This window comes from Erpetoichthys calabaricus (assembly GCF_900747795.2).
Source record: "Erpetoichthys calabaricus chromosome 1 unlocalized genomic scaffold, fErpCal1.3 SUPER_1_unloc_13, whole genome shotgun sequence".
Lineage (NCBI taxonomy): Eukaryota > Metazoa > Chordata > Cladistia > Polypteriformes > Polypteridae > Erpetoichthys > Erpetoichthys calabaricus.
The window spans coordinates 65,259-93,110 of NW_026261578.1; the positions used below are offsets into that span (position 1 = coordinate 65,259).

The 27,852-nt window shown below is 42.1% G+C and overlaps 1 protein-coding gene across 1 annotated transcript in view; it reads left to right on the plus strand.

The window, feature by feature from the left end:
* The window catches only part of LOC127525822 (gastrula zinc finger protein XlCGF57.1-like), a 46,899-nt gene that overhangs the window by 5,782 nt on the left and 13,265 nt on the right, over positions 1-27,852 (plus strand). The gene's annotated exons all lie outside the window — the stretch shown is intronic.

The following is a 27,852-nucleotide window of genomic DNA, read 5'->3' on the forward strand; positions in this document are numbered from 1 at the left end:
ATTGAAATGGGAGATCAAAGGGTATAACGGGGATGCGAGGAATAAAAACTCTCTCCCCTGAGCCACTGCCAGTAAAAATAGTTGCCTCAATTAGGTTCTTTTGCAGGCATGTGACCTGAAGACTCGTGCCATTACAAAGTTTCGGTGGCAGTAAGTTTCTCAGTAACATTATTGGTGCCCCAACCTTCAAAATTAGATTATGCTCAGGAGTGCCTGGAGGATTCAGAGTGTGGACCGAGCTGCAGGCTATGGACGTATATATGTACGTAAGTAGGACTCAGCGTTGGGAACCGCATACCAAATTTCTTGAAGATGGGCCTATTAAGTAACAAAGACCGTTGGAAAGTTCAATATGGCGGCCGACAGTGGTGTCATACCACCAAAATAAGTATGTACATCGGTTTTGGTTAGCGTAGGGAAGCCGCCTACCAAATTTCGTGAAGATGGGGCCATAAATAAGAAAGTTTAACATGGCGGACGTTGTCGACCATTATGACCGTTACGTGTAGAATTTCGAAATGAAACCTGCTTAACTTTTGTAAGTAAGCTGTAAGGAATGAGCGTGCCAAATTTCAGCCTTCTATCTAAACGGAAAGTTGGAGAATTAATGATGAGTGAGTCAGTGAGGGCTTTGCCTTTTATTAGTATAGATGTATATGTGTATGTATACTGTATATGTGTGTATATTATTTATTTTTATTTATATATATATATATATATATATATATATATATATATATCTTTACCCGGCCACGCGTTGCTGTGGCTCAGTCTGGTTAAATGGAAAAGAAAGAAAAGAGAAAGCGCACGTTTCTAATATGTTTAATTTCACAAAGCTTGTGGGTATACAATATTTTTTTGTTGTTCCATTGTCTGTGCAGAATGTTAGACTGAATAATATTGTTAAGTTCGTAGACGTCTTTGTTTTTGGCCGCAAGAATAGCTCGTTCACTCAGCCAATCGTGATTCTTATAATTGGTTTGAACATTGGGAAATACTTTTTCAACCAATTCTTCTTTTGACGTCACTAAATTGCAGAAGTTATGAGGCAATGAAATTCGTCCTAAGGTCAGATCAACCGGCACCTTTCCGTTCCCAATTTCCAGATTTCTCCAACCCCGTTATTGACAGTTTACATTATTTGATCGTAAATGTCTTTTTGCTGAAGCGTTAGCTTAGGAATATTTGATTGCACATACGACAAAAGATCACCCGTGTTGTAATTTTGTTCACGACGCAATTCTACATCGAACGAAGCAGGAGCAGATCGATTTGGTGATGGCATTCCCAATTGATTGAGAAATTTGTTCGTGATTTCTTACCACAAATCTTCAACCATTATCAACGCTTAGTTGTTGATTTCTGCTGTGAAATCCATGTTTATATTCGAATTTTACTTGCGTATTCGACAGAAAATATCTTCAGCCATGTGCGATTTATATTTCTGCCACAACTGTGTTGGAGATGAAGGAGAGCAGGCGGTCAATATGATTGCAAACAATGCACGAATTTGATTTGGATGTGACGTGTTGCACGCGTCATTAATGTATACATCCCAGTGTCGGTCGTTTTCCAATAAATTCAGAGCTTGACATGTACTTCTTAAAGTGGCATGTGTAACGCCATTGACAATTCTCAATTGCTGGAAAGATGTTGGACCGGGCACATTTACCAACAGCATGTGAACAAAGAAGCATTCATCTTGATTGGGATGCACGGTGTACAGTCTGCTTATCGTAGTTTCTTTGAATATGGCAGGTTGTCCGTTGACTCGCTCTCCTCGTTTGCGTTGTTCAAATGATTTTCTACTCGCATTCCATGTGTAATACATAGGCACTTCCGAATACAGCATTGTTTTCGCAAACACGTCATTTTGACATAACGTAAAGAAAACAGTTAACATTGTAGCCAGTGGATTCAGGGCTATTTGGTGCACATTTGCAGCTGTGAAATAAACGCGTTGTCCATTTTAGATGTACTGCTAAGTGAACAACATCTGGACTTCGTTCATGTATGGGAAATGAAAGAATTTGCCATACAGCTTCATTGCTGCTTATGTATCTTCCAGCCTAATACTGTGCGATTTCATCGATATGTATGATCGCATTCCTATCACTTCTTTCTGGTTGCACGCCAAAAACTGCCATGTCGCTGCCTTTATTCACGTACTTACAAATGTATTTGATCGAAACATTGAAATAGAATCGTAAAATATTTAGTATAGCGTTTGTTTTCTTTACGTCCAACAGATGGCGCTGTTTTCAAAAAAAGCATGTTTTTACCTGTCACAGGTGTGACATCTATATAATAAGTACAGTAATCCCTCCTCCATCGCGGGGGTTGTGTTCCAGAGCCACCCGCGAAATAAGAAAATCCGCGAAGTAGAAACCATATGTTTATATGGTTATTTTTATATTGTCATGCTTGGGTCACAGATTTGCGCAGAAACACAGGAGGTTGTAGAGAGACAGGAATGTTATTCAAACACTGCAAACAAACATTTGTCTCTTTTTCAAAAGTTTAAACTGTGCTCCATGACAAGACAGAGATGACAGTTCCGTCTCACAATTAAAAGAATGCAAACATATCTTCGTCTTCAAAGGAGTGTGTCAGAAGCAGATCATGTCACAGAGATAGAGAAAAGCAAACAAATCAATAGGGCTGTTTGGCTTAAGTATGCGAAGGACCGCGGCACAAAGCTGTTGAAGGCGGCAGCTCACACCCCCTCCGTCAGGAGCAGGGAGAGAGACAGAGTTTGTTTTTCAAGCACAAATCAATACGTGCCCTTCGAGCTTTTAAGTATGCAAAGCACTGTGCAGCATGTCGTTTCAGGAAGCAGCTGCACAAAAGATAGTAACGTGAAGATAATCTTTCAGCATTTTTAGACGAGCGTCCGTATCGTCTAGGTGTGCGAACAGCCCCCCTGCTCACACCCCCTACGTCAGAATCAGAGAAAGCGCAAGAGAGAGAAAGAGAAAAGTAAGCTGGGTAGCTACTCAGCCTTCTGCCAATAGCGTCCCTTGTATGAAATCAACTGGGCAAACCAACTGAGGAAGCATGTACCAGAAATTAAAAGACCCATTGTCCACAGAAACCCGCGAAGCGGCGAAAAATCCGCGATATATATTTAAATATGCTTACATATAAAATCCGCGATGGAGTGAAGCCGCGAAAGGTGAAGCGCGATATAGCGAGGGATTACTGTAGTGCCAAAGATCAGACTTGTTTACTTTTTTTATTAACAGAATTTATTAAACGTGTTCAGTTCCTGAAAACGATCTGTGAAAGAAGAACAAGCATTAGTGTTTGATGTTTTCTGTAAAAAGCATACATTTTTTTGGCTCAACAAATGACATTTTTATTCTTGTAAAACTCTAAAAGTACACGATGTGAAGTGTAAAAAGTATAATAACAATGCAAATACCTAGCGAGCATCACTTTTAGATTCATCAGAATCTCTTCAGTTTCACTGTCTGTTTCATTTGCACTGCCTAAAAACAGATTCACTTTGTCATCACTGCTGATGAGGGGCTCCTCAACATCACTGCTCGTATCACTGGCAAGAGCGGGCAACACTTGGGCTGCTGAAAAACTAGAGAAGCTATTATTACTGGGCACACCTACAGGTGAGAGGAGAAGATGCGCCTGTACCATTGAACAATTAACACTTGGGACTGCCGCTTTTAGATAGATACTTTATTAATCCCAAGGGGAAATTCACATACTCCAGCAGCAGCATACTGATAAAAAACTATCAAAGAGTGATAAAAATGCAGATATGACAGACAGTATTTGTATAATGTTAACATTTACCCCCTGAGTAGAATTGAAGAGTCGCATAGTGTGGGGGAGGAACGATCTCCTCAGTCTGTCAGTGGAGCAGGACGGTGACAGCAGTCTGCCGCTGAAGCTGCTCCTCTGTCTGGAGATGATACTGTTTAGTGGATGCAGTGGATTCTCCATAATTGACAGGAGTCTGCTCAGCGCCCGTCGTTCTGCCACAGATGTCAAACTGTCCAGCTCCGTGCCTACAATAGAGCCTGCCTTCCTCACCAGTTTGTCCAGTGTAGAAGAGGACGCTCGCCACAACCGTCTGATAGAACATCTGCAGCATCTTATTGCAGATGTTGAAGGCCGCCAGCCTTCTAAGGAAGTATAGTCGGCTCTGTCCTTTCTTACACAGAACATCAGTATTGGCAGTCCAGTCCAATTTATCATCCAGCTGCACTCCCAGGTATTTTTAGGTCTGCACCCTCTGCACACACCCTTTTAGCACAGCCCAAGTGAAATAAAGCTAATTTGAAAGTTTGAAAATGCGTTCTAAGTTTCTCAATTCATCAAGCTATAAACATAATTTGCTCCTCATTAAAACCAAACATTGTTCTTTGTCTATTCAGTTTCAAGACCCCCACATCAGTTTACAGTACTAACATTCGCTGGGTACTGCCTGCCTTTCTGGAAGGCTTCTTTAAGAGTCGACTACGGCCCTTTGGCAGCCAGGCCATGCTCTTTAGCCTGAGTGTTTGTGCTCTCTTCTGATCTCCTCGTGTTCAGCAATGTGTCTGACTTCCACGCGTTTTACCAGGTTTGTGGTGTTTGCGTAATAACATACGACTTTCTGACACATATCCCGCTTTGAATCATTATTTCTCAGTAGAGTAAAATAACTCCAAACACCCTGCTTTCTTTTGGCCATCACAAATATATATATAATACATAGTTTCTGTGTGTGTATATTATATATTATTTATATAATATATATTATATAATATACACGTATGTATGCACATATGCACATACATACTATACTAGAGACTTTGCCCCCAGGTTTGTTTTTTCGGAGATATCATTTTAAGAGATTGTGTTTTTTTCTTTTTTTCCCCTCATGGGATTTGTTACATATGCATTGTTTTCTTTTACTATAAAACATCAGTAAAACAATATTTGGAATTAACTTTTCTTCAAGATTGCATTGGATTTTGATTCCGTGTTTGGTCTTGCATCGTCATAACACAACGTATAACTGCCCATGAGTGAATTTCGTTTCTTTCTCTCTAATAAATAAACCGACTTTTTCGAATGTTTGTACCTGTGATTTAATTGTCATAGCAAAAGCTATTCTCATGGGAAACTGTAAACGTTTTAATACGAATGGCATATGAAGATCTCCTTTTATGTTTGTTAATCTCGGAATATATACTACATTACCTTTCGTGTCACCTGTTAAAATTTTACATGTTAGAATTGTTCTACCTATTTCAATACAATTAATCTTGTTCCATTGCATAGCCCTTCACTCATACATAAATTACACAATAACATTATGATACATCCTTCATTTAACAGTAATTCACCAGTGGGAGTCCGGACGGTGTTAACGCTTGTAGATATTCTACGGGATATTATAAGTTGATGTTTTCATCTTTGGCACTAGCAGCACCAACTGCTTCAGCATAGTCTATTGATACGCATTTAACCAATTTGCCGTGTAATCGTTATACAGTTTTCTTGTTAATTCTTTTGACTTCATCATTTCTTGCTGCTATGATTGCCCATGTACTCATTTCTTCTGTTGATAATCCTTCGGGATAAAATTCTTCATTAGATTTGTACATAAGTCTTTTTTTATTGGGAGATTTTGAATTTTAAAGTTTCCAATGTCTAGTAGCCAGTTTGTGAAATCATCTGAATTTGGATTTGCTCGCATATTTCTTTGTAATGTGAATAATTGGAACAAAGACCATAAAGGCCCACTCTTTAGGCATGTTTCATAAATTTGCCTTAGCCCTCCTTTCTTGACTCCTGGTAGAACTTGTCTAAAGTCGCCTCCCAGTATAAAGGTTTTACCCGCAAATGGTTGATCAGATCCAAATGCATTTTTGTCAATTACATTTAATACTGTTTGTGGGTCATTGATGCTTCATCCCAAATAAATATTTCATTCTGTTGCATTTCTTGTTTCATCTTTTTCCATTTCAATGTAACATTTTCATCTGTGATATTTAAAGGTAGATTAAACGTTTTGTGAGCTATTTTTTCTGTATGAAAGAATTGCTGCTATACCTGTCCACGCTATTGATGTCATGTTTTTGTAATAATGGACTAAACATTTATACAAAAATGTTTTTCCTGTTCTGCCCGGTCCATTTATGACGAATAGCCACTGCGTAATTTCTCCGAGAAGACCTCTTTGTATTGTGTCAAATTGATCTTTGATCATCATTTGTGAGTACATTTCCTGATACAATTTTCTATGGTCTTCTACTGTTAAATTTTCATTTGCTGTTATCTCTTTCTTTACCTCTGATTCGTTAATTTCTTGTGGAAGTCCAAATTGCTGAATCGTTAAATCTTCTGCTTCTAACATTTCTTTGATAATCGAAAGAGCTGTTTGTTTATTTGACTTTTCGGTTAATGGTCCTTTGAACGCTTCCCATAATTGTAAAGCATCAACTTCAGCCGTCATAATTAAGTACACAAAGAAGTGTCTTAATTTGTCAGGCATCATTACAGAAGTGGCATCAGACATCATTTCAAACATATAGTCGTCCTATTTACATAACACAGCTGCTTGTGCCGCTTCTTGAAACGTACTGTACGTAGTTCCATCTATAGTTAGAACATCTTTAGTCGATGTTGCTCCTTTTGATTCACATAACAATTTTAAATGGAACCATTCAATATCTTTTAGTGGTACAATATTTAGTCGAGCAACACTTTTGCAATTTTTCTTGGATGTTACACTCCTTTTTATTTCTGCCATGTATAATGTTGAGGGGTTTGCGCAAACGTATATGCTTTTGCATTTACATGTTTCATTAAGTTCAAAATAAGCCATTAATTTTGTATTTCTGTTTTTTGCTACTTTTTAAAGCCTCTGCTTCTTTGCCCCCTTTAAATTGAATCATATTCTGACCTGGTAAATGAATCGGTAATAATTCAACAGAATGACTTTGACCGTGCATTGGCGATTCCATTAAATGCCACCCGCTTTCCATTGCACTGACGTACTGAGTATCAAAATATGCTTGAACCTCGTCCTGAGACTGTTCTTTCGATAGTTGCGCATATTGTATCATGCCCTTTATGAATGTACTTGTAGATTTACTTAATATTCATAACTGATACACAATACTCGACATTAATATGACATTTGAATCATTGGAGCAAATATGGGTTATATGGTACAATCATTGAGTTATCGATTATCACAATTTTACTATCTTTCTTTCCGTGATAAGTGTGTTGTTCGTGACACGGGAAAGCCAGTCTTAGTCATGTCTGTTGATTGTACAAACGCTTTTGGAAAATTCTTTAAACACTTTTTTTTTTCTCTGTTAAGTCCCAACATAATGAATCTTATGAAACGTGGGACACGTGTTTAATGATTTTGTACCATAATTCAGGATAGGTTTCTCTGTTTTGGAATTTGAGCACAGACAAACCAATCTACACCTTAAGCAGTTAATAATTTATTTTGCAAAGTAACCAATAAATGCATGTGAGGTAAACCCCGTTTTTGAAATTCGATCGTGTAAATGTATGCTCTGATTTGTCCTAACACCGTTTAGAGTTCTTTCAATCAAACTAAGACTTTCTGATAAAACAATCTACTTAAAAAAAGTCGGAATGTCCAGAGCCGATGTAGCTGGTGGCATTTTTCTCAAGAATCAATGGATTTCTGGCCAGTGTGGATTACACGTCATTGTAATAAATAAATCTGTCCGACCGATAGTTTGGGATGTTGCCATTGCATCATGATACAACTGTTGCAATGCTCTTCGACTTCCTTGATATGAAGATGGTATATTACTGCTTTACCTGCTTTGAATTTGTCTGAATTGCTGATATTTGAATTTTGAACGTGATCAATGAGACCTTGCATATGTTCCGTTCTGAGATTTGCTTGATTTGATTTAATAAAGGGACATTTTGCTTTGACTTTTAGATACGCATTAATAAAGTAATGTTGCGACAGACATTGAGATGACAGAAGTGGGCTAAATACGTGGGAACGTATGGCTAATTTGGACCCAAAATACTGTGTGGGTATTTTTTGTTTATTAGAATTCGTGTGTGTTATATTGTACGACCATCCTGTTTCTCCATCAGGGAAAAGCGAAGGACCTGCATATGGCGATTTATTTGACAGAAATGACGATTTGTGATTTGCTTTTGGATATACACGAATATCTACTGTCTTTGATAGCTCTGTCTTTCGAAACTATTATCGCAGACATTTCATCACATGTTGACCAGCTCCCTGTGAAGTGACAACACCCACCCAATATAAAGTGATGATAAACCAATTTCTTTAGTGCAAATACTTATCATTGGCTCTTTTAAATGGAACTAAAATACAGTCTGTACATTATAGTCATTTTTTTGTTTGTGTTTGTCACTTCAACACACCTTTTGTAAGAGCAGCTCGGTGAAAGGAATTATTATCCTTGAGAGTCATCATTTAGCTGGTTTGGCTGCATTTTACTACTTGATCAAGAGTGTCATTATTTCCCAGTTTCTCTGAAATATTATGTATGCCTTGGTCAGAGTTGCTGTAAATATACATTTGTTCTCCTGTGAAGTTTTCTTTTGTAAATCTTGACCATTTGAATGGGCATATGCACAATTTGTCTCATTTTGTGTGTACTCAAGCTTTATAAAGGAGGTCTCAGGACCTTCACTTGCCTACCTATAGAGAGATCTCACTCCAGGCAGCCCGACTCCAAACTCAACAGGAGGCTTCAGCATTCACAGGCCTAAAACGGACTGCTGGTTTAGATAATTATAGTAAAGCTCTTCTCAAATGTCAGTGAACCTCTGACATTTATTCTGTCTAGCCCTTGTACAAAAACCTAAACAAAAGCTGGGGTATCACCTTGGTAACCCCATGTACTTTTGGAACTGTGAGAGGAAAATAGCACGACTTTACAGACAGGAGTCCAATGCAGAACTCTACTTACTTTTTTACTTTGTAAAAAAACTGCTGATGATGTAGATCGTTTTGTCTATGCTGAAATTCCAAACAGAGAAACCTATCCTGACCTCATTAAAAAGATTCAGCATATTGGGACTCACAAGATTACAAATATTGTTTTTACAGAAGGTCGGAAATAAAAGTGAAACTAATGAAATAGCAACAATTTAAAGAAAAAAAAAATCTTAAAAGTGTGTATCCAGAAAACCAAATATGGGGGTTGGCGAGCGAAGCGAGCAGGGGACGAAGCCCCCTAGTTATTATTATTATCTCGCTTTCTTATCTCCTCTTGACAATCTTTAAGAGTTATCTTGATGTGATGTTAGGACAGCTTAGCTGTTAGCTAAACCAACAGACTTGATGAACTGATGAATGGTCTCCTCTTGTCTGTTACATTTATGTTTTTGTTCTGTATGTTCATGAGCAGATCTTTATCGAGATGAGGCATTAACGTGCGTACATCTCTCTCTCTCGCGCGTACGTCTCTCTCTCTCTCTCTCTCGCGCGCCTCTCTCTCTCTCGTGCATGCCTCTCTCTCTCTCTCTCTCTCACGCGCCTCTCTCTCTCTCTCGCGCATGCCTCTCTCTCTCTCTCTCTCTCTCTCTCTCTCTCTCTCTCTCTCTCTCTCTCTCTCTCGCGCGCGCCTCTCTCTCTCTCTCTTTCGCGTGCCTGTCTCTCGCGCGCGCACGTACGCCTGCGTGCCTGCCTCGCTCCTTCCCTCTCTCTCGTACGCACGTCTCTCTCCCTCTCTCTCTCGTGCATGCGTACGCCTGCCTCTCGCTCTCTCGCTCACGTGCGTACGCCTGCCTCTCTCTCTCGCTTGCGCGCGTGCGTACGCCTGCCTGCCTCTCTCTCTCTCGCTCACTCACACACGCGCACGTACGTCTCTCTCTCTTGCTTTTGCACGTCTCTCTCTCTCGCTCTTGCACGTCTCACTCTCTCTCTCGCTCGCGCGCATGTGCGTACGCCTCTCTCTCCCTCGCTGCACAGGGAAAGACTGAACACGTGCGGAAATCATCTGCACATACATACTGAAAGGGAGACTGGCTTGTTCATATACCGAGTTTGTGATCGTGAGCAGATGCATATGTTTGGCAAGCTTTTTGGTCATAAACCGATTTGTATGTGTTCCGAGATGTTCATGAACCAAGGTTCCACTGTATAGATAATATCTCTAGCGTCTGCTTGGAAATTAATACGTTTATTTTATTTTATATTTTTTCCTGAACATCCCTTTTGTTGAACCCCCATCTTCGGAGTGATTGTTGTACTTTTTAATTTTATTAATTTACCAAAACTCTCACAAAATGATGCTGCTTTTCTGGAGGCCCGTTTTAGCTGAAGAAATTAAAAACATTAAATACATTTTTAAATCCATTTGCAACAAAAAAGCCCCTGCCGCAGGTGGTATGAAGACAGAAGTATATTTTGCATTTTGGCCACAAGTGTCCAGTTTGCTGTTTCAGGTCAGGTGTCATTTGGGTCTCTGGGATTTTTCAGTGACCTGCGTGTTTTATTCATTGAAGTTTTGTTCTGTTCTCGTTGCATATTTAAATCTTTTTGTTTTGCTATCCTCTGCCTCTTTTTAAAATCAAATAACAAAAAAAAATGCATTATGGAGTCAGTAGGCTTCAGACTAATTGTTTAAAAATATTAAGACACATTCTGTTTAATAGAATTGAATTTCACATGTTTGATATGGCAGTCACCAATATGATAGTTGAAGATCACCTTCTACCTCCAATAATTAAAAAAATATATATAATTTTTTATAATATTTTAAGAATATGACAACATGATGATGACGTTCTGTAATGTAGAAAAAGAAAAAAATCTATCTTGCTGATTGTGCCTATCTCATGGGATCTATTTATTTTACTATTTAAACTTTTTGGATTATGCCCATGTGTAGAATAGTTTTTCATATTTTTCATTTTCTAGTTGAGTGTCTTTTTACGTGCTACTTGTTTGTTAATGCTTATCAAAATTTGTTCATAAATTAAACCAACATCTATTTAATGTTATAAAATAATGTCAGTATTAAAGCAGTGTGTTAAAAACTAAGCTTTTTTTTTTTCTTTTAAACTTTATACAGGAATCAAACGTCACGGCTGTTTTGAATGTGGGAAAAAGTTTTCACGGAGAAGCCATCTTCAGCGCCACCATAGAATTCACGCAGGACAGAATTCATATTGCTGTTCTGAATGTGGCAAACAATTCTCGCACCGTAATACTCTCCTGATACACATGAAAATTCACTCGGGAGAGACGCCATATTGCTGCTTTGAATGTGGCAAACAGTTTTTACAGAGAAGCCATCTTCAGAGCCACCAAAGAATTCACACAGGGGAGAAGCCATATTGCTGTTCTGATTGTGGAAAAATGTTTTCTTGGAAAAGCTATCTTCAGAGCCACCAAAGAATTCACACAGGAGAGAAGCCGTATTGTTGTTCTGAATGTGGCAAAGCATTTTCATGGAAAAACTATCTTCAGAGCCACCAAAGAATTCACACAGGAGAGAAGCCGTATTGCTGTACTGAATGTGACAAAAAGTTTTCACGGAGAAGCTGTCTTCAGAGACATGAAAGAACTCACATAAGACAGAAAACAAATTATAGAAACTCCCCCACCTTGTCCACAGCTGAACACAGTACAATATGCTAAGCAGAAGAAGAAAGAATTCAAAAGGTTTTAAAACAAAAACGAACAAATTGGGGAAACTAAAAGTGAAGTGGTAAATACTTCCCCTCTCCAGCAGCCTCATGTGGACACAGAACTCAACCATGTATGGCTTATGAGGGGCGAACTAACCAAAAGGTGAACACCTAATCATAGGTGCACAAAACAGTGGCTTAGAGAGAAGAAGGTTCAGATCATTGGTAGAAAAAAATTACAAAAATAATCCAGAATTGTTGCTCCTAATAAAGAAAACTGGAAATAGTCACACATCTCATTGCTGAGTTCAAGGTACTGATTGCTGAAGGATTATACACTTCACAACAGCACAAAGTCGCCAGGCTCATTGGCTGGATATTCTGCAAGAAGTACATCTTACCACCACCACAAAGACACTGGGACCACAACTCAGACTGCACAATGGAAAATGAGGAGGTGCATGTCAGTTGTGGAACAACAGTACTGACTGAAAAACAGAGGCCAGAAAACCAGACGTAATAGTATCAGTTTCTAATTTCAACTCAGTCCTAAGAATGGAGAGATGAGATATGACAAATGAAATATGGGACAAAAAAAAAAGTTCCTGTTTTTTTAGGATCAACAAGATTGATAAAGAAAAACATTTAGGCCCATCTTAACAAATTACAGTGCCTCCTTATGACCTGCAAAAAGAAGCCTTAGTAGGAGCAATGCAGCTTATAAACTGCATCCTTGTGGCAAACTTAAGAGAGTGAGAAGTTAAGAAGTACAATGAGACTGTCCTGACTAAAGAGTGAAGTTCACTCCTGTTTTGAGAGTATGCACACCAAGAAAATTTAGAAAAATTTAAACCTGAGAGTAGTATTGCTCTTCTGAATGTGGTAGACAATTCCAGCACAAAAATACTCCTCTGATCCACACTAAAATACTCAAAGGAGAGATGACTTATGGGTGTTCTGAATGTGGCAAACAGTTTTCATGAAGGAACAAACTCTTGGATACAACATCTACATTTAAACACATTTCCATATAAACAATGTAGCTCCAACTGCTTTGCAAGTTGAAATAAAAAGTAATATAAAACATAATTCAAGATTAGGCAGTAATACTATACAGTATGTAACAAACAAAAATGTAACGTCAAATGGCTAGCAGGACAGAAAAAAAGCAACAGTTCCAGTTAGGTTAAAGAAAAATAATCTGCTGGGGATCTAAGGCAAAACTACTAAAATACTGCACGGCCCCCACTGGACATTCCACCTAACATTCTACCTCAATCAGTCCTCATGGTTTACATGCTTCACATGAAGAATTTGATGATGGCCATGTGGACCCCTGGGACATCTGGAATTCAATCCATAAACACAAGGCAGTGTGGTATCTTGATGAGCTGGTGGAGTACATCATCACCACAGATGAAATGGAAGATACAGCAGAGAATAGTACAGATTAATATGGAACTGCAGAACCCAGAGGAAAATTAGAATTCACTGCCCATATAAACTAACAGGGATACAACTAAAAATGTATCTATGAAAAGCCATTTTTTTAAATTGTTCTACAGTATTAGCCTGCCGATTTTTCTATTGCTAAAGTATTCTAAATTTTAGGTGTGTAACAGCAACAGGCCACCTTACCAATTCTTTTCAGATTGGCTCTTGAAATTATAAGCAATCTGAGGTTATGACTAGGAGTGTAAGGGGACAGACAGACATTCCAAAATATAGGATTGGGTGAGATTATTTAAGGCTGTGTAATCCATTACAGTCTATCTCCTACTTACAAGCAGGTTCTGTTCCAAGAGGCTGTTTGTAACTCCATTTTGTTCATAACTCCAGTATATATTGGTATGTGTGGATAAGTGTTTTAGTTTCAGACACCTCTTGATTTGGACCTGTAAACAGTTTTTTTCTGTAGTTTTTTAATGTGCTTTGAGCAGCTTACAAGTATTGTACATGAAATAAAGAGGGGCTTGTTCATCAGTTTCAGCTGCTTTGGTGCACTAGAGGGGCCACAATGAGACGACCCCCAAAACAGAAATGGCTTAAGAGGTGGAGGCCACTGACATTTTTCCCTCCTCATCTGTTTTGTCACTCGTTTTGCATTTGGCTACAGTCAGTGTCACTATTGGTAGCATGCAGCCATACCTGGACCCTACAGAGCTGACACAGGTAGTCCAACTTCTCTAGGATGGCAGGCACATCAATATGTGCCTGTCATTGCCAGAAGGTTTGCTGTGTCTCCAAGTGCAGTCTCAAGGGCAGGGAGGAGATTCCAGGAGAGCTGGACAGGGCCCCTCGTAGAAGGTCCTTAACCCAACAGCAGGACTGACTGCTATGTGCTCCTTCGGGCAAAGAGGAACAGGATGAGCACTGCCAGAGCCTACAAAATGACCTCCAGCAGGCACGCAGAAAGCTGGTGTGAATGTCTCTGACCAAACAATTAGAAACAGACTTCATGAGGGTGGCCTGAGGGCCCAATGTCCTCTAGTGGGCACGGTGAAGCTCAGTTGGCATTTGCCATAGAAGACCAGAATTGGCAGGTCCACCACTGGCACCCTGTCCTTTTCACAGATGAGAGCAGGTTCACCCTGAGCACATGTGACAGATGTGAAAGGGTCTGGAGAAGCTGTGGAAAACGTTATGCTCGCTGTAACATCATTTAGCATGACTGGTTTGGTGGTTGGTCAGTGATGGTATATCTGGGGAGGCATATCCATGGCAGGACACACAGACCTCTACAGGCTAGACAACAGCGCCTTGACTGCCATTAGGTATCGGAATGAAATCCTTGGACCCATTGTCAGACCTTATGTTGCTATAGTGGGTCCTGTGTTCCTCTTGGTGTGAGAGTATGTAGTCAGTTCCTGGAGTAGGAAGGAATTAATACCATTGATTGGCCCCCATGCTCACTCGACTGAACTCAATCCAATAGAACACCTTTGGGTGGGACTTTATGTTTCGGTCCATCCGACGCTGCCTGGTTTCACCTCAGCCTCTCCAGAACCTCACTGATGTCCTGGTCCAGATCTGGCAGGAGATCCCCCAATACACCATCCGTCATCTTATTAGGATGTTGTCAGGCCTGCATACAAGCATGTGGGGGCCAAGCAAACTACTGAGTACGATTTGGAGTTACTGCAATGACATTTCAGCAGAATGGACTCGCCTGCTTGACACATCGTTTTTTTCACTTTGATTTTCGGGGTGTCTTTGAATTCAGCCCTTTGTAGGTTGATCATTTTCATTTCCCTCAAATGATGTGGCTGCCATCATTTCGTTCCTAACACATCACCATATCAGTCCACATCAGTAGAGATAGCCAGCAGGATTTTTTTTTTTCCCATTGAGATCTGATGTGCTTTCAAAGTGTTCCTTTAATTATTCTGAGCAGATATATATAATGTTGTGTGGAAGAAAGAATTGTTGACCCATAAAATGGAAGGAGTCAGAGTCTCACACCAGAAGAAATGTTCATAAGCTTTCTTTTATTCTTGCATACCTAGACTGGAGTGTCAGTAGCATGCACGCTGACAGGAAAGAGTTCAGCTCTTTTATATCAGCTGATTGTGTGCAAACTTTACAAGTTCGTATAAAGGCAGATTAATGCATGAGCCTTTTAGGGCTTAAAATAGACGGCGGTTACAGATGAGTTCATAGCTTAGCTTATTCGTAAAACAGGAAGAACAGTTTATAAAAATACATTGCTGGTAAAGGCAGCTTTCTGGTGAGGTCAGATTCTTTTGAACTGCTCACACAGGTCAGCATCAGTAATATATGTTAAAGGTCACATATACAGTTTCTGAAAACTGTCAAGTACACATTTTCTTATAATATAAAAAGAACAGTTATCTGTAAACTGAAAATATCCATTCCACACTCGACCCTTTTGAGCAGAAAAAAGAATCGGGTAACTAAAGGGAAACATTCTCAGGATCATAGACGAGAGTGCGTTCTTCATGGAGGAGGAAAGCCTTTGCCATGGTGTTGGAAAAAAGACGGGAATCCAGATGCCTGACTAAAGGAACGATGCAGCACAAAGTGAGTAGTAACAAAAGGAGACCTATCGCGAGGGAGATACAAACTGATTTAAAAAGATGGGCCCAAGGGCCGAACCATGACGCGAACCATTCATCTAGGGGAGTATCAATCCCAGAGTTCTGAGACAATTCTAGAGAAAGGGCAGTTAGGCCAGCCAGGGCACGCGTGATGGAGCCATCAGGAGCAGTATTGTTGGGGATATATGTGCAGCAGGTATCTCCGAACATAGCACAGACACCTCCTTTTTCGGCTAACAACATGTCCCAAGGCCAGGCGATTTTGCCAGGTCATAAGTGAGGTTTTATCTAACTGCTCATGTATGCCTGCGATAGCTTCTTTAGTAAAATTTAGGACCCGCTGCTGATTATAGTATAAGTAATTTATCCAGTCCACATTTTTGTTTATTGTGATCAAGGGAAAAATAGACTCGAAACCGGCGGCAACCTGGTCACGGGCTTTGAATTTGCTAGGTACACCTCTGGGCACCCCAATGGAATCAATATATACACCAGGGCCGTGTAATGAAAAATTGGCGAGGGATACGAGGGATCTACAGATCCTATGAGGATGGGGGGTAGGGGAGGGTTGTTGTCCATGTAAGGGAAGGAGACGGAAGGGCATAACTAGTTGGACAAGGGTGCAGGCACCGGTCCAGTCTGGTGGAAGGATATGTAGCAATTTGGACCTTCGGCACATCCACCAAACATCCGCACGTGCAGTGACTTGGGAGGTGAACCAGGTGATGGAGATATCGGCTGGCAGGGAGGAATTTGGGGTAGGGTCAATGGAAACATTATATGTGACTGAACAATAAGGAGGGGGTGGGGCACCCAGGGGAACGGCAGTCTTGTTAGAAGAGACGTGCAAAAAACAGGTATAATTACCAAGGTAGGGTCTGAACATTGGGGAAGTCATGGGGGGGACTGGGGGAAAAAGGGTGTGTAAAGTATTGCACTTAGTAGGTATAGGAGAGGGCGTAGTGAATAAATAAAGAAGGCAGGGAAAGCCAGTAGGGTCAGAGAGGTTTGTTAAGGGAAATGGGGTAGTGCCAAGATGGGGGCGAGCGGTGGCACAAGCATAGCAATCAGACTGGTTTACCTGTCGGGCTGAATAGAGGATCCATTGCAACCAGCGGTTTTGGTCACCGTACCCAGTTTCTATGGAAAAGGTGGAATAAAGGGTAGTGATGTTCAAATAAGAAATGCGGGTTATGGGTTTATCTGTGTTAGTGGTGGTTGGAGGTGGGGTGTTAGAGGTGGTAGAGGCAGAGATGTTGGGAGAAATGTTAAGGAGAGGGTCGGTAACTATCAGGTTAAATTTTCCTAGGGGGTCCTTTCCAGAGACGTAGGCTCCTAATATGTACGTACCAGTGTCATGTGGGGAAGGGTCCTTAAGTGTGATAATGAGAGGATTACATTCTCCGGAGTCACAAGCAGAGTTAGTATGTCCCTTAATGATGGAAAAGCGATATTTTAGATCATGGGTCATAGCCTTATGGGGTACATAACCCCAATCATGGGGGCCTGTGTTAGAAAACACCAAACCCCAACGGCTACACCAATCTTCAGCATCTGTTGGACTTGAAACACAGACATACTTATCTGACCAAAACCAATCGGTTTGGCGACCGTCACCACAGTCCACAATATAGCAAAAGTCTACCCTCACAGTAGTAGTGATGCCGGTGGTGAGTGAAATGTTCGGATATTTAACGTTGTTAGCCAGTTTGGCCTGATAAAGGAGCCTGTCACCTCCCGTCCGCCGTTGCCCCCCAGAAGGGACAATGAGGTACAGAGTAAGAATCATCTTCAGGATCGCCATGGTTTACAATGAGACGCGTGGATCCAGGCAGGAAGTCCTTCAACCTTTACCGCGTGGGGAGTGGACAGCAGGACTTGGAATGGGCCTCTCCACCTTGGTTGATGCCAATGTTTCCTCCGAGTATCGCGGACCAGAAACCAGGTACCCAATGGAATAGGGGAATCTTTAACAGGTGGGCTGTCTCTCCAGGCCTGCTGCACTTGTTGATTAACCTCTTTTAGGGCGGTTCTAAGACCTGTAAGACTAGAAAGAAGATCATTGTCTACAGTATGCAAGTTCACATTTCCCACAACCATACCAATGGGCATGGGCCGACCGGTAAGAATTTCAAACGGCGAGAGTCCCAATTGTCGATGTGTCCGACCCCTTAATCCCATCAGAGCTAAGGGAAGGGCATCCGGCCAAGACAGATTAGTTTGTTCGCATATTTTGGCTAATTTTAATTTTAGGGTGCCGTTGCACCGTTCGACTATGCCTCCACTTTGTGGATGATATTTACAATAGTGGTGAACATTAATTTGGAGCCAGGTGGTCAATTCATTTATGACCGTATTAACGAAATGAGTCCCATTGTCAGTTTGTAATTTCTGTGGTATACCCCATCTCGGATTGATTTCTTTGACCAAAGCTTTTGCTACTGTTTTAGCATCGTTATGTTTTGAAGGGAAAGCCTCTACCCATCGTGAGAACACATCAACAATGACCAGACAGTATCGGTAGCCCCTTGATGGAGTTAACTCAATGAAATCCATTTGCAAATGTTCAAATGGCCCCATTGGGTTAGGGGTGACGGCGGGACTTACCTGAGTGCCTTTTCCTACATTGAATTTCTGACACAAGGCACATCGTTTACAAAACTTATCTGCAAAATCCGAGAACCCAGTTACCTTCCCAGGTTTTTTCTATGTCCTGTATCATGGCGTCCCTTCCTGCATGATCCAGTCCATGAGCTATTTTAGCCATTCCTGGGAAAGAAGCTTTAGGGAGGAAAGGTTTGTTAGTTTGTTTGTGGGTCCAAACACCTTCTTGAAGAGACCCTGCTTTGTTCCATTGTCTTTTTTCTGCGTCAGTGGCGGCACTCTGCAAAGAAACAACCAAGTTATCCATGTTCAGGTCCTGACTTTGCTGAAATATAGAAATCGGAGAGTTACTGTGTGCGGTGTCTTTTGCATAATAGTCAGCCAATTCATTCCCTTTACTGACAGGATCCTGTTTACCAGTGTGTGCCTTGCATTTTACAATAGCCAATTTTGAGGGTTTGGTTATGGCATCCAGCAATGCCTCAATCAATGCCTGATGTTGTATTGGTTTGCCAGTACTGGTCTTAAAACCCCTCAATTTCCAGAGGGCCCCATGATCATGGCACACCCCAAAAGCATATCGGGAATCTGTGTAAATAGTGATTTCCTTGTCTTCGGACAATTGACAGGCTCGGGTTAATGCTATGAGTTCGGCTGCTTGTGCACTTAAATTTGATGTGAGTCGCTTTGCTTCCAGTAGGCGGTCCCCTTGGACCACCGCATAACTGGTGGATGGAGCTCCATTTTCCAGTCTTAGTGAACAGCCGTCCACAAAAAGTGTTTCACCTGAATTTAGAGGTGTTTCCTGTAAGTCTGAGCGTGGTTTACTTATACGAGTTATTTCTTCTTGGCAGTTATGAGGCTCTCCTTCCCCCTCAGTTGGTAATAACGTGGCTGGATTGAGGGTGGAGCACCTTTCTATGGTAACGTTAGACAGGGTACATAGTACATTTTGATAATGTATTACCCTAGCGGCAGTTAAATGTGAGGTTTTTGCCTGTATTAAAATGGAATGTACGGCATGTGGTACTTTTACTGTCAGTGGACTCATGAGTACTATGTCAGTGCTGGCTAGAACGGCTTCAGTCGTTGCAGCCACTGCTCTTAGACAAGGGGGTAGGGCAGTTGCTACCGGGTCTAACTTTTTTGAAAAATAGGCTACTGGCCTTTGTTTATCCCCATGTAATTGTGTTAGGACTGCATTCATATATCCCCCCTTTTCGTCCACAAACAGAGTGAATGGACAAGAATAATCAGGCAATCCAAGAGCAGGGGCAGCAAGAAGAGACGCTTTTAAATCAGTGAAGGAGCGTTCAGCATCCGGAGTCCAGGTTACCCGGCCTGTCAAAGGCAGGTCAGGGGTATTTGCCAGTGCCTGGAGTGGCTGGGCCCTCTCTGTGAAATTTAAAATCCATTGTCGACAATACCCAAGAATACCTAGGACAGACATGACTTGTTGTTTTGTGACGGGCCTAGGAAGATTTTGAATAGTGGTCACACGATCGGAGGAAAGAGCTCTCGTACCGTTAGTAATGGTGTGGCCTAAATATTTCACGGTTGTGCAAACCAATTGCAACTTAGCTTTAGAAACTTTATGTCCATTTTCTGCTAAAAACAAAAGTAATGCTCGTGTGTCTTGTTCACAGGAGACCTGTGTGTCGCTACATAATATAATGTCATCTACATATTGAATAAGTGTGCTGCCTCCTTCTGGCCAGAAACCCTCTAAATTTTGTGCAAGTGCTTGTCCATACACACAGGGTGACTCAGTGTACCCTTGAGGCATGACAGTCCATGTCCACCGGCGGTTCTGAAAAGTGAAAGCAAACCAAAATTGAGAGTCGGGATGGACAGGAACAGAAAAGAAAGCATTGGCCAAGTCAATTACAGAGAAATATCGGGCAGAAGGGGGAATAGTGGAGAGAATGGTAGAGGGATTTGGAACAATGGGAGCCCGAGGAAAAATAGCAGCATTGACTTGACGCAGATCTTGGACGAAACGCCATGAACCGTCGGCCTTTTTTACAGGAAGAATAGGAGAATTCACAGGTGAGTAAGAAATAGGAATTATAGCCCCCCGTTTAACCAGATCGGCGTGAACAGCAGAAATACCAGCTTCCGCCTCAGGAGAGAGCGGATATTGAGCGCGATGCGCGCGGAAGGAGGATTTTGGGTGGATCACCAGAGGCTCGCACTGGGCGATACGACCATAATCGTTTTTTCCCTGAGCCCAAAGAGAATCCGGAATGTCAGACAACCACGGGAAAGGAGGGATACCAACATGTAATAGGGAGTGGGCATGAGGGGGAGGAGTGCAGAATGAGCGGTTGACATAAACAGTGGTGTAGAGGAGTACTTTCAAGATACGATGGTCAGGTGTATCGTAGACATTAGGCTTTACTGGGAGCCAATCAGTGCGTTGGAGACACTGTTGCACCCATGGACCTATGGAAACCCAAGTAACCTCGCATGATTTTGCTAAAGAAATGTGACAGATCCACCTAAATAGTAGGGTTGTTGGGTGTGATCAAGTTGGACAGCCGCTGCGGCCATGGTGGAGGAAATAAACAGACATGGAACAAATAGGGATTCCTGGGGAGTAGCAGATCGTAGGAAGGATTCGACCCAGGGAATATCAACCTCAGAGGGAAAATACTGGGCTGTACAGTGAGCAATCTCAGGGACTTGGAGTAGGGGAAACACACAGGAGGGGAAGGAATGTAAAGCCATGAGGAGCATGGAGGTGGGGGTGGGAAGAAGGGTCCAAGCTGCAAAGGAGGGGCGAGGACGGGTGGCCTGATAAAATAACTTTGGGGAAGAGCAGTGAAAACCATGTTCAGTCACAGACATGGAAAGAGATAATTTAGACGTGAGGTCACGGCCTAGAAGGTTAACAGGACATAAGGGATTGAGGAGGAAACGGTGAGAGATGGAAGGGCCAGACAGATTAGATTGGACATGTAACGGGACAGAGACCTTAAGAACATGGGGTTGGCCTGAGGCGGTGAGGACGGTGGTTGTATCATTCGAGGCAGGGACCTTTACTGTAGAAAGAGTTGAACGTGTGGCACCAGTGTCCACTAGAAACATAGTCTCTTGTTGATTAATATGCAGGGGAAGAAAAGGATCAGTCTCAGAGTCTGGAGTCAAAAGAGGAGAAAGTAAAGCAGAACAGTAGGTCCCTGTGGATTCCTATGGCCATCCTTGATTCTCTGGAAAACCAGGAGTATAGTCCTCAGAAGAGAACATGGGGTTGAAAGTGGGGTGACCCAGTTGTTGGCGAGGTGCACCTCGATTCGGACAGTCTCGTCTGAAATGTCCAGGTTCACCACAATTGTAACAACAGTAGGGACTAGAGGAGGATTGGTTTGGGCCTGAGGCTTGGGCAAATCCTCGACCTCTTCCTCGTCCTCTTGTTCTCGGACCAAACCCACGGCGATTTGGAGGACCTCCTCGTCCCCCAGTGTAATAATTCATTTGAGCTGCCAACAATTTAGCAGCAGTTTGGTCTTGTTTTTGCGATGTCTTGCGCTCTGCATGTTCCGCATGACGCTTCACCTCCTCAAATGCAGCACTTTCCCATCCAATACAGGAAGTGCGTACTTTACTTTGTATGTCAGATCTCAGTCCTGAAACAAAAGGAGGCACGGCTGCACGGTGTCGGTCGTCCACATTCTCCAAACCAGAGTGATTTGCCATCAAGTCTTGTACTCTATGTGCCCATTCATCTACTGTTTCATCTTTCTTTTGTTTTGCGGCGGAGATGAGGGACCAATCTGTGCTCTTTTTATATTTTCCTGCAATATTCTGTTTCAAAGTTTCCCATTGTTCCTGGAATGCGACGTTTCCATTCACCCCGTCCCCTCGATGTAGAGCAGTATTCCAAGCCCAAGGTTGCCCATTTTGGGTACCTCGATTTACAGTGGCCCAAGTAGTGCCTAGCTTTCGTCTTAACACCTGCGTCCATTCCGCAGCGTTGGGCTTATACATACTATCCAACTGTTCCAATTGTTCCACAAATTTCAGTCCACCCACCGCCTTAGGGTCCGGCAGTTCAGTAACAACATCTTTCAATTCCTGAATGTCCCAGTTTCGATGAATCATAACAGTGGTGGGGTTTTGGGCATTCACTGCTTGGGCAGGGTTGTAGCGGGGATTGGGGACCTCTATTAGTGGACAGGAGGTTGTGGGATCTGAGGATCTCTGGGAACTCGGAGGGACGGAAGAAACAGAGAAAACTGGGCCTTGGATTAGTTGTGCTCTGGTTCTGCGACCAACAGGGGTCTGACCAGAACTCGTATGAGTGGACCCTGAGTCTATAGGGGCATCAGTATCATCTTCTGATGAGTCACTTGACATCTGAGGGACACTCGGGATTACTGGAGGGGCAGGGGGAGGTGGTGGTAGTTGGTAGGGTGGTGGAGGAGGACATATTACGGGATACATCGGGTCTTTATTGGGATCATTTTTCTTTTTGTTCCTGGCTGTTGACATTCCTGATTCAGGGGTTCGGGCTTTCTGTAACGCAATTAATAACTCTTCTTTCTCTTTTTTATTCTTATCTTCACTAACCCTCAATAATTTATTTTGTTTCTGGACAGTCTCCAGATTTCGATCCTTAATGACCAATTCCCACCTGTCAAACATGTCCATCCGATATGGACCTCCATTACAACATCCCTGTGTATTTCTACACAGAATCTTCCTTATCTCTTGTATCTCATGTACTTCACCTGTGCCCTCTAGTGGCCAACGGCCCCCACTTTGTTTATTCCACTTTTTTTACATGCTTTCTTAAAATCAAAACCTGAACTTTTCTCGACTAATTTTCTCGGCGACCCCTTTTTCGGCGTCTGTTGATCCTCCAAAAATAATCCTTCCAATGTCATCCCCTTCCCCCTTTCCACGGATTGTTCATTATTTTTTATTTTTTCTTTACTACTGACAGAACCCATTTTCCTTCAATGTAAGATCTACTCTTTTCCAGTGTACACTTTATTCTTCTTTTTCCTCTTTAAGAGTCTATATTTCCTGTGTTAAACTATTGTCCCAGCCTTAAAACCTTATCGCCATATAATAGAACACGGGTTCTTTTCCTGGTGTGCCACGCACCTTAATGTCCCGTCAACTATTCCCTTAATTTTTATTCCGATAAGGATATCTAATCTTTCTTTATTTTCCAGTTTAACACTTATTTATATGAGTAGATTTTTCCAGGTCCGTCAGTTAGTTTCTATTTAATTTTCAGTATCACCCATACCACTAAAAAACTCCCAAAATACCCAACGGTTCCCCCGGGAACTAGATATTTAGGACTGGTGTAGTAAAAAGGAGACCTGTACTCTGGGACGTCCAAAGGAGACCGGAGACTCCGTTCATAGAAGTCGACCAGCGCAGGGCAGTCCTAAGGTTTGCCGGAACTGATTTTTCCTGCTGTCGGAGCTCAAAGACAGTCTGCCGTCTGGGTCAGATCACCGGACCGAATTCCGTTGAAGGAGTCAACCGATCGTCTTTGGTCCCATCTGGGGTGCCAGAAAACTGTGGAAGAAAGAATTGTTGACCCGTAAAATGGAAGGAGTCAGAGTCTCACACCAGAAGAAATGTTCATAAGCTTTCTTTTATTCTTGCATACCTAGACTGGAGTGTCAGTAGCATGCGCGCTGACAGGAAAGAGTTCAGCTCTTTTATATCAGCTGATTGTGTGCAAACTTTACAAGTTCGTATAAAGGCAGATTAATGCATGAGCCTTTTAGGGCTTAAAATAGACGGCGGTTACAGATGAATTCATAGCTTAGCTTATTCGTAAAACAGGAAGAACAGTTTATAAAAATACATTTCTGGTAAAGGCAGCTTTCTGGTAAAGTCAGATTCTTTTGAACTGCTCACACAGGTCAGCATCAGTAATATATGTTAAAGGTCACATATACAGTTTCTGAAAACTGTCAAGTACACATTTTCTTATAATATAAAAAGGACAGTTATCTGTAAACTGAAAATATCCATTCCACATTCTCAAGGGCAGATGGGATGACAGAGAGTTTTTGAGCATAAGGATGAAATCAGTGGAGAAGTTACTGGGGGTCAGTAAGGCATTGAAAAGAGAAAAGATATAGGGGATCAAGGAAGGAGAAAAGGACTGTAGAAAGGTGTGAAGGAATGGGGTCTAGAGCACAGGGGTCTAAAATGTCAGAGTCATTTACAGTAGTGAAGGATGAAAGAGGAGAATGACACAGAGGAGACTCAGAAGATGTCTTTGGGGTCTTTTGAAAGAGAAGAAAGAAGCAAAATCATCAGGAGAGAATGACCAAGGTCTTGGAGCAGCAGGAGGACTTAAGAGAGACTTAAAGGTAGAGAAGAGGTGGTGAGCATTTCTTTCAGAGTATGCCATTAATAAGAATGTCTTTGCAGATAGGATGGACCGACACTTATCCCTGATGGTAAGGAAGTTTCTTATTAGATAGATATTAATCCCAAGGGGAAATTCACATACTCCAGCAGCAGCATACTGATACAAAAAAAAAAACAATATTAAATTAAAAAGAGTAATAAAAATGCAGGTAAAAACAGACAATAACTTTGTATAATGTTAATGTTTACTACCCCACCCCCACCCCCCAGTGGAATTGAAGAGTCGCATAGTGTGGGGGAGGAACGATCTCCTCAGTCTGTCAGTGGAGCAGGATGGTGACAGCAGTCGGTCGCTGAAGCTGCTCTTCTGTCTGGAGATGACACTGTTTAGTGGATGCAGTGGATTCTCCATAATTGATAGGAGTCAGCTCAGCGCCCGTCGCTCCGCCACAGATATCAAACTGTCCAGCTCCATGCCTACAATAGAGCCCGTGTTCCTCACCAATTTGTCCAGGCATGAGGCGTCCTTCTTCTTAATGCTGCCTCCCCAGCACACAACTGCATAGAAGAGGGCGCTCGCCACAACCATCTGATAGAATATCTGCAGCATCTTATTGCAGATGTTGAAGGACGCCAGTCTTCTAAGGAAGTATAGCCGGCTCTGTCCTCTCTTGCACAGAGAATCAGTATTGGCAGTCCAGTCTAATTTATCATCCAGCTGTACTCCCAGGTATTTATAGGTCTGCACCCTCTGCACACAGTCAACTCTGATGATCACGGGGTCCATGAGGGGTCTGGGCCTCCTAAAATCCACCACCAGCTCCTTGGTTTTGCTGGTGTTCAGGTGTAGGTGGTTAGAGTCGCACCATTCAACAAAGTCCTTGATTAGGTTCCTATACTCCTCCTCCTGCCCACTCCTGATGCAGCCCACGATAGCAGTGTCGTCAGCGAACTTTTGCACATGGCAGGACTCCACTTATACAGTTTATAGCATAATGTACTTTCAATATATATATATATATATATATATATATATATATATAATGATTGGTTCCTGCCTTGTGCCCTGTGTTGGCTGGGATTGGCTCCAGCAGACTCCCGTAACCCTGTGTTCGGATTCAGCGGGTTGGATGGATGGATATATATATATATATATATATATATATATATATAGTGACAGATTGTGGGTCTCCGTGACCCCTTGAACCCTCAGACTAGACATCAGACACCAGTTATAGTCCAATATGAGTTTATTTGGACAAATTAGTGCACAAAGCACTCTCCACTCCACAATACTCAATAATAATCAATAATTAAACAACAATTAACACAATCCGCCACTCCCAGACGCGTTGCCACCCTTCCACCCAGCTTAGCTCGACGTCTGGGATTTCCCACAGTCCTTTTATATCCCCTGACCCAGAAGTGGTTCTTGGCCGAACCCACAAGTCCTTATTCCCTCCGGGTCAGGGTAAACAGTCCTTTCTTCAGCCCGGGAGCACGTCGTTCCTTCCTGTCACGTGATGATGACACACTCCCGGGTTATAGGGCACATAAGAGCCCACTAGCCCCCTTACAGTGACTCCCGGCGGCCCCCAAGGTATCCAGCAGGGCTGTGTATACAAACTACAAAGTCCATGAGGCCCAGCTGGAGCTCGGGGCACCATCATGCTGTCCAGAGGGCTCCTCCTAGCGGCCTGGGGGTGGCGACCGGAGTCTGTAGCCGGTCATCCATCACAATATATATATATATATATATATATTTGCAGTTGGAGATCCACGAAGAGAGAAAAAACGAATCACGTATCATAAAATAGTTTTTATTCCTGAGCTTTCAACCCCTATCAGGGGTCTTCATCAGAGGATAATGCTTAGACTTACAAGAATCAAAGGCAATATATAGCAACACATTCAGTGGGTGGGGGGGGGGGGGGGGTGGCGGTGACTAAGTCAGTATGATCAAGGGGGGGGGGTTTGTCTAGTTTAATTATTGTGTACATATCCTTCTTAAGTTGGCATATGCTGGATTTATGTCCAAGTGTCTGTTGATGGCGTTTTCATCTGATAGCCAAGACTCGGCCAACTCTCTGGCGCTTTTTGTACTGGCCATAAATTTTACTTTTACGTTGTCCCAGTTGAATGTGTGTCCTGTTGATTTAGTATGTGCATATATCAAAGATAGTGCGTCCTTTCTTCTGACGGCGTTGTGATGTTCCTGTACACGTGTTGAGATTCTTTTTGACGTTTGTCCTATGTATACAGCTGAGCAAGAATTGCATGGAATACTATAAACTGTGTTTCGTGTTTCGGCTGTCGATTTCTTGTTTTTAGCATTAAACAGGACCATGCGCAGATTGTTGCTGGGTTTATGTGCTATTTTGATGCCCCACTTGGTCAGGGTGCGTGCCGTGCCTTCTGACACATTATGGTGGTACGGGAGTGAAGGCCAGGTGGGGTGGGGGTTCTGATTTACGTCGATTGTATGCTGATTCCTTTGGAGTCTGTTGTGTAGACTCCGATTAATGAATGTTTTTGAGTATCCGTTCGAGGTGAAAAGTTGGAACAGATAGCGTCTCTCATTAATTTTTGTTTCCTTGGTATTACAATGCGTGTGGACTCGTTTAAATAGGGTTTTCACACAGCTCCGTTTATGAGATACCGGGTGGTTGCTGGCGAAGTGTAGAATCTTGTCTGCGTAGCATTGTTTGCGGTAAACACTTGTGGTCAGGGTGGCGTCACTATTTCTTTTGATGTAAATGTCCAGGAAGTTGATGTGTCGATTGATTTCTTTTTCCATTGTGAACTGGATTGCAGGGAATATTGTGTTAATATGATTGTAGAACTCATTCAGCTGGTTCTTTCTTAATATGACGAATGTGTCGTCTACATAGCGTATCCAAATTTTGGGTGTAATCTGGGATAAAGCTATGTTTTCAAATCGTTGCATTACCAGTTCAGCTAGGAGTCCAGATAACGGTGAAAGCTCAGGAATAAAACTATTTTATGATACGTGATTCGTTTTTTCTCCCTTCGTGGATCTCCAACTGCAAATATGCAAATCGTATCACAGACCTTCTCTTCCATTCATATATATATATATATATATATGTATATATAAAAACATAGGAACTGGGGTGCAGAAAAATGGCAGCAGGTGCTCTGGACTGATGAGTCAAAATTTGAAATATTTGGCTGTAGCAGAAGGCAGTTT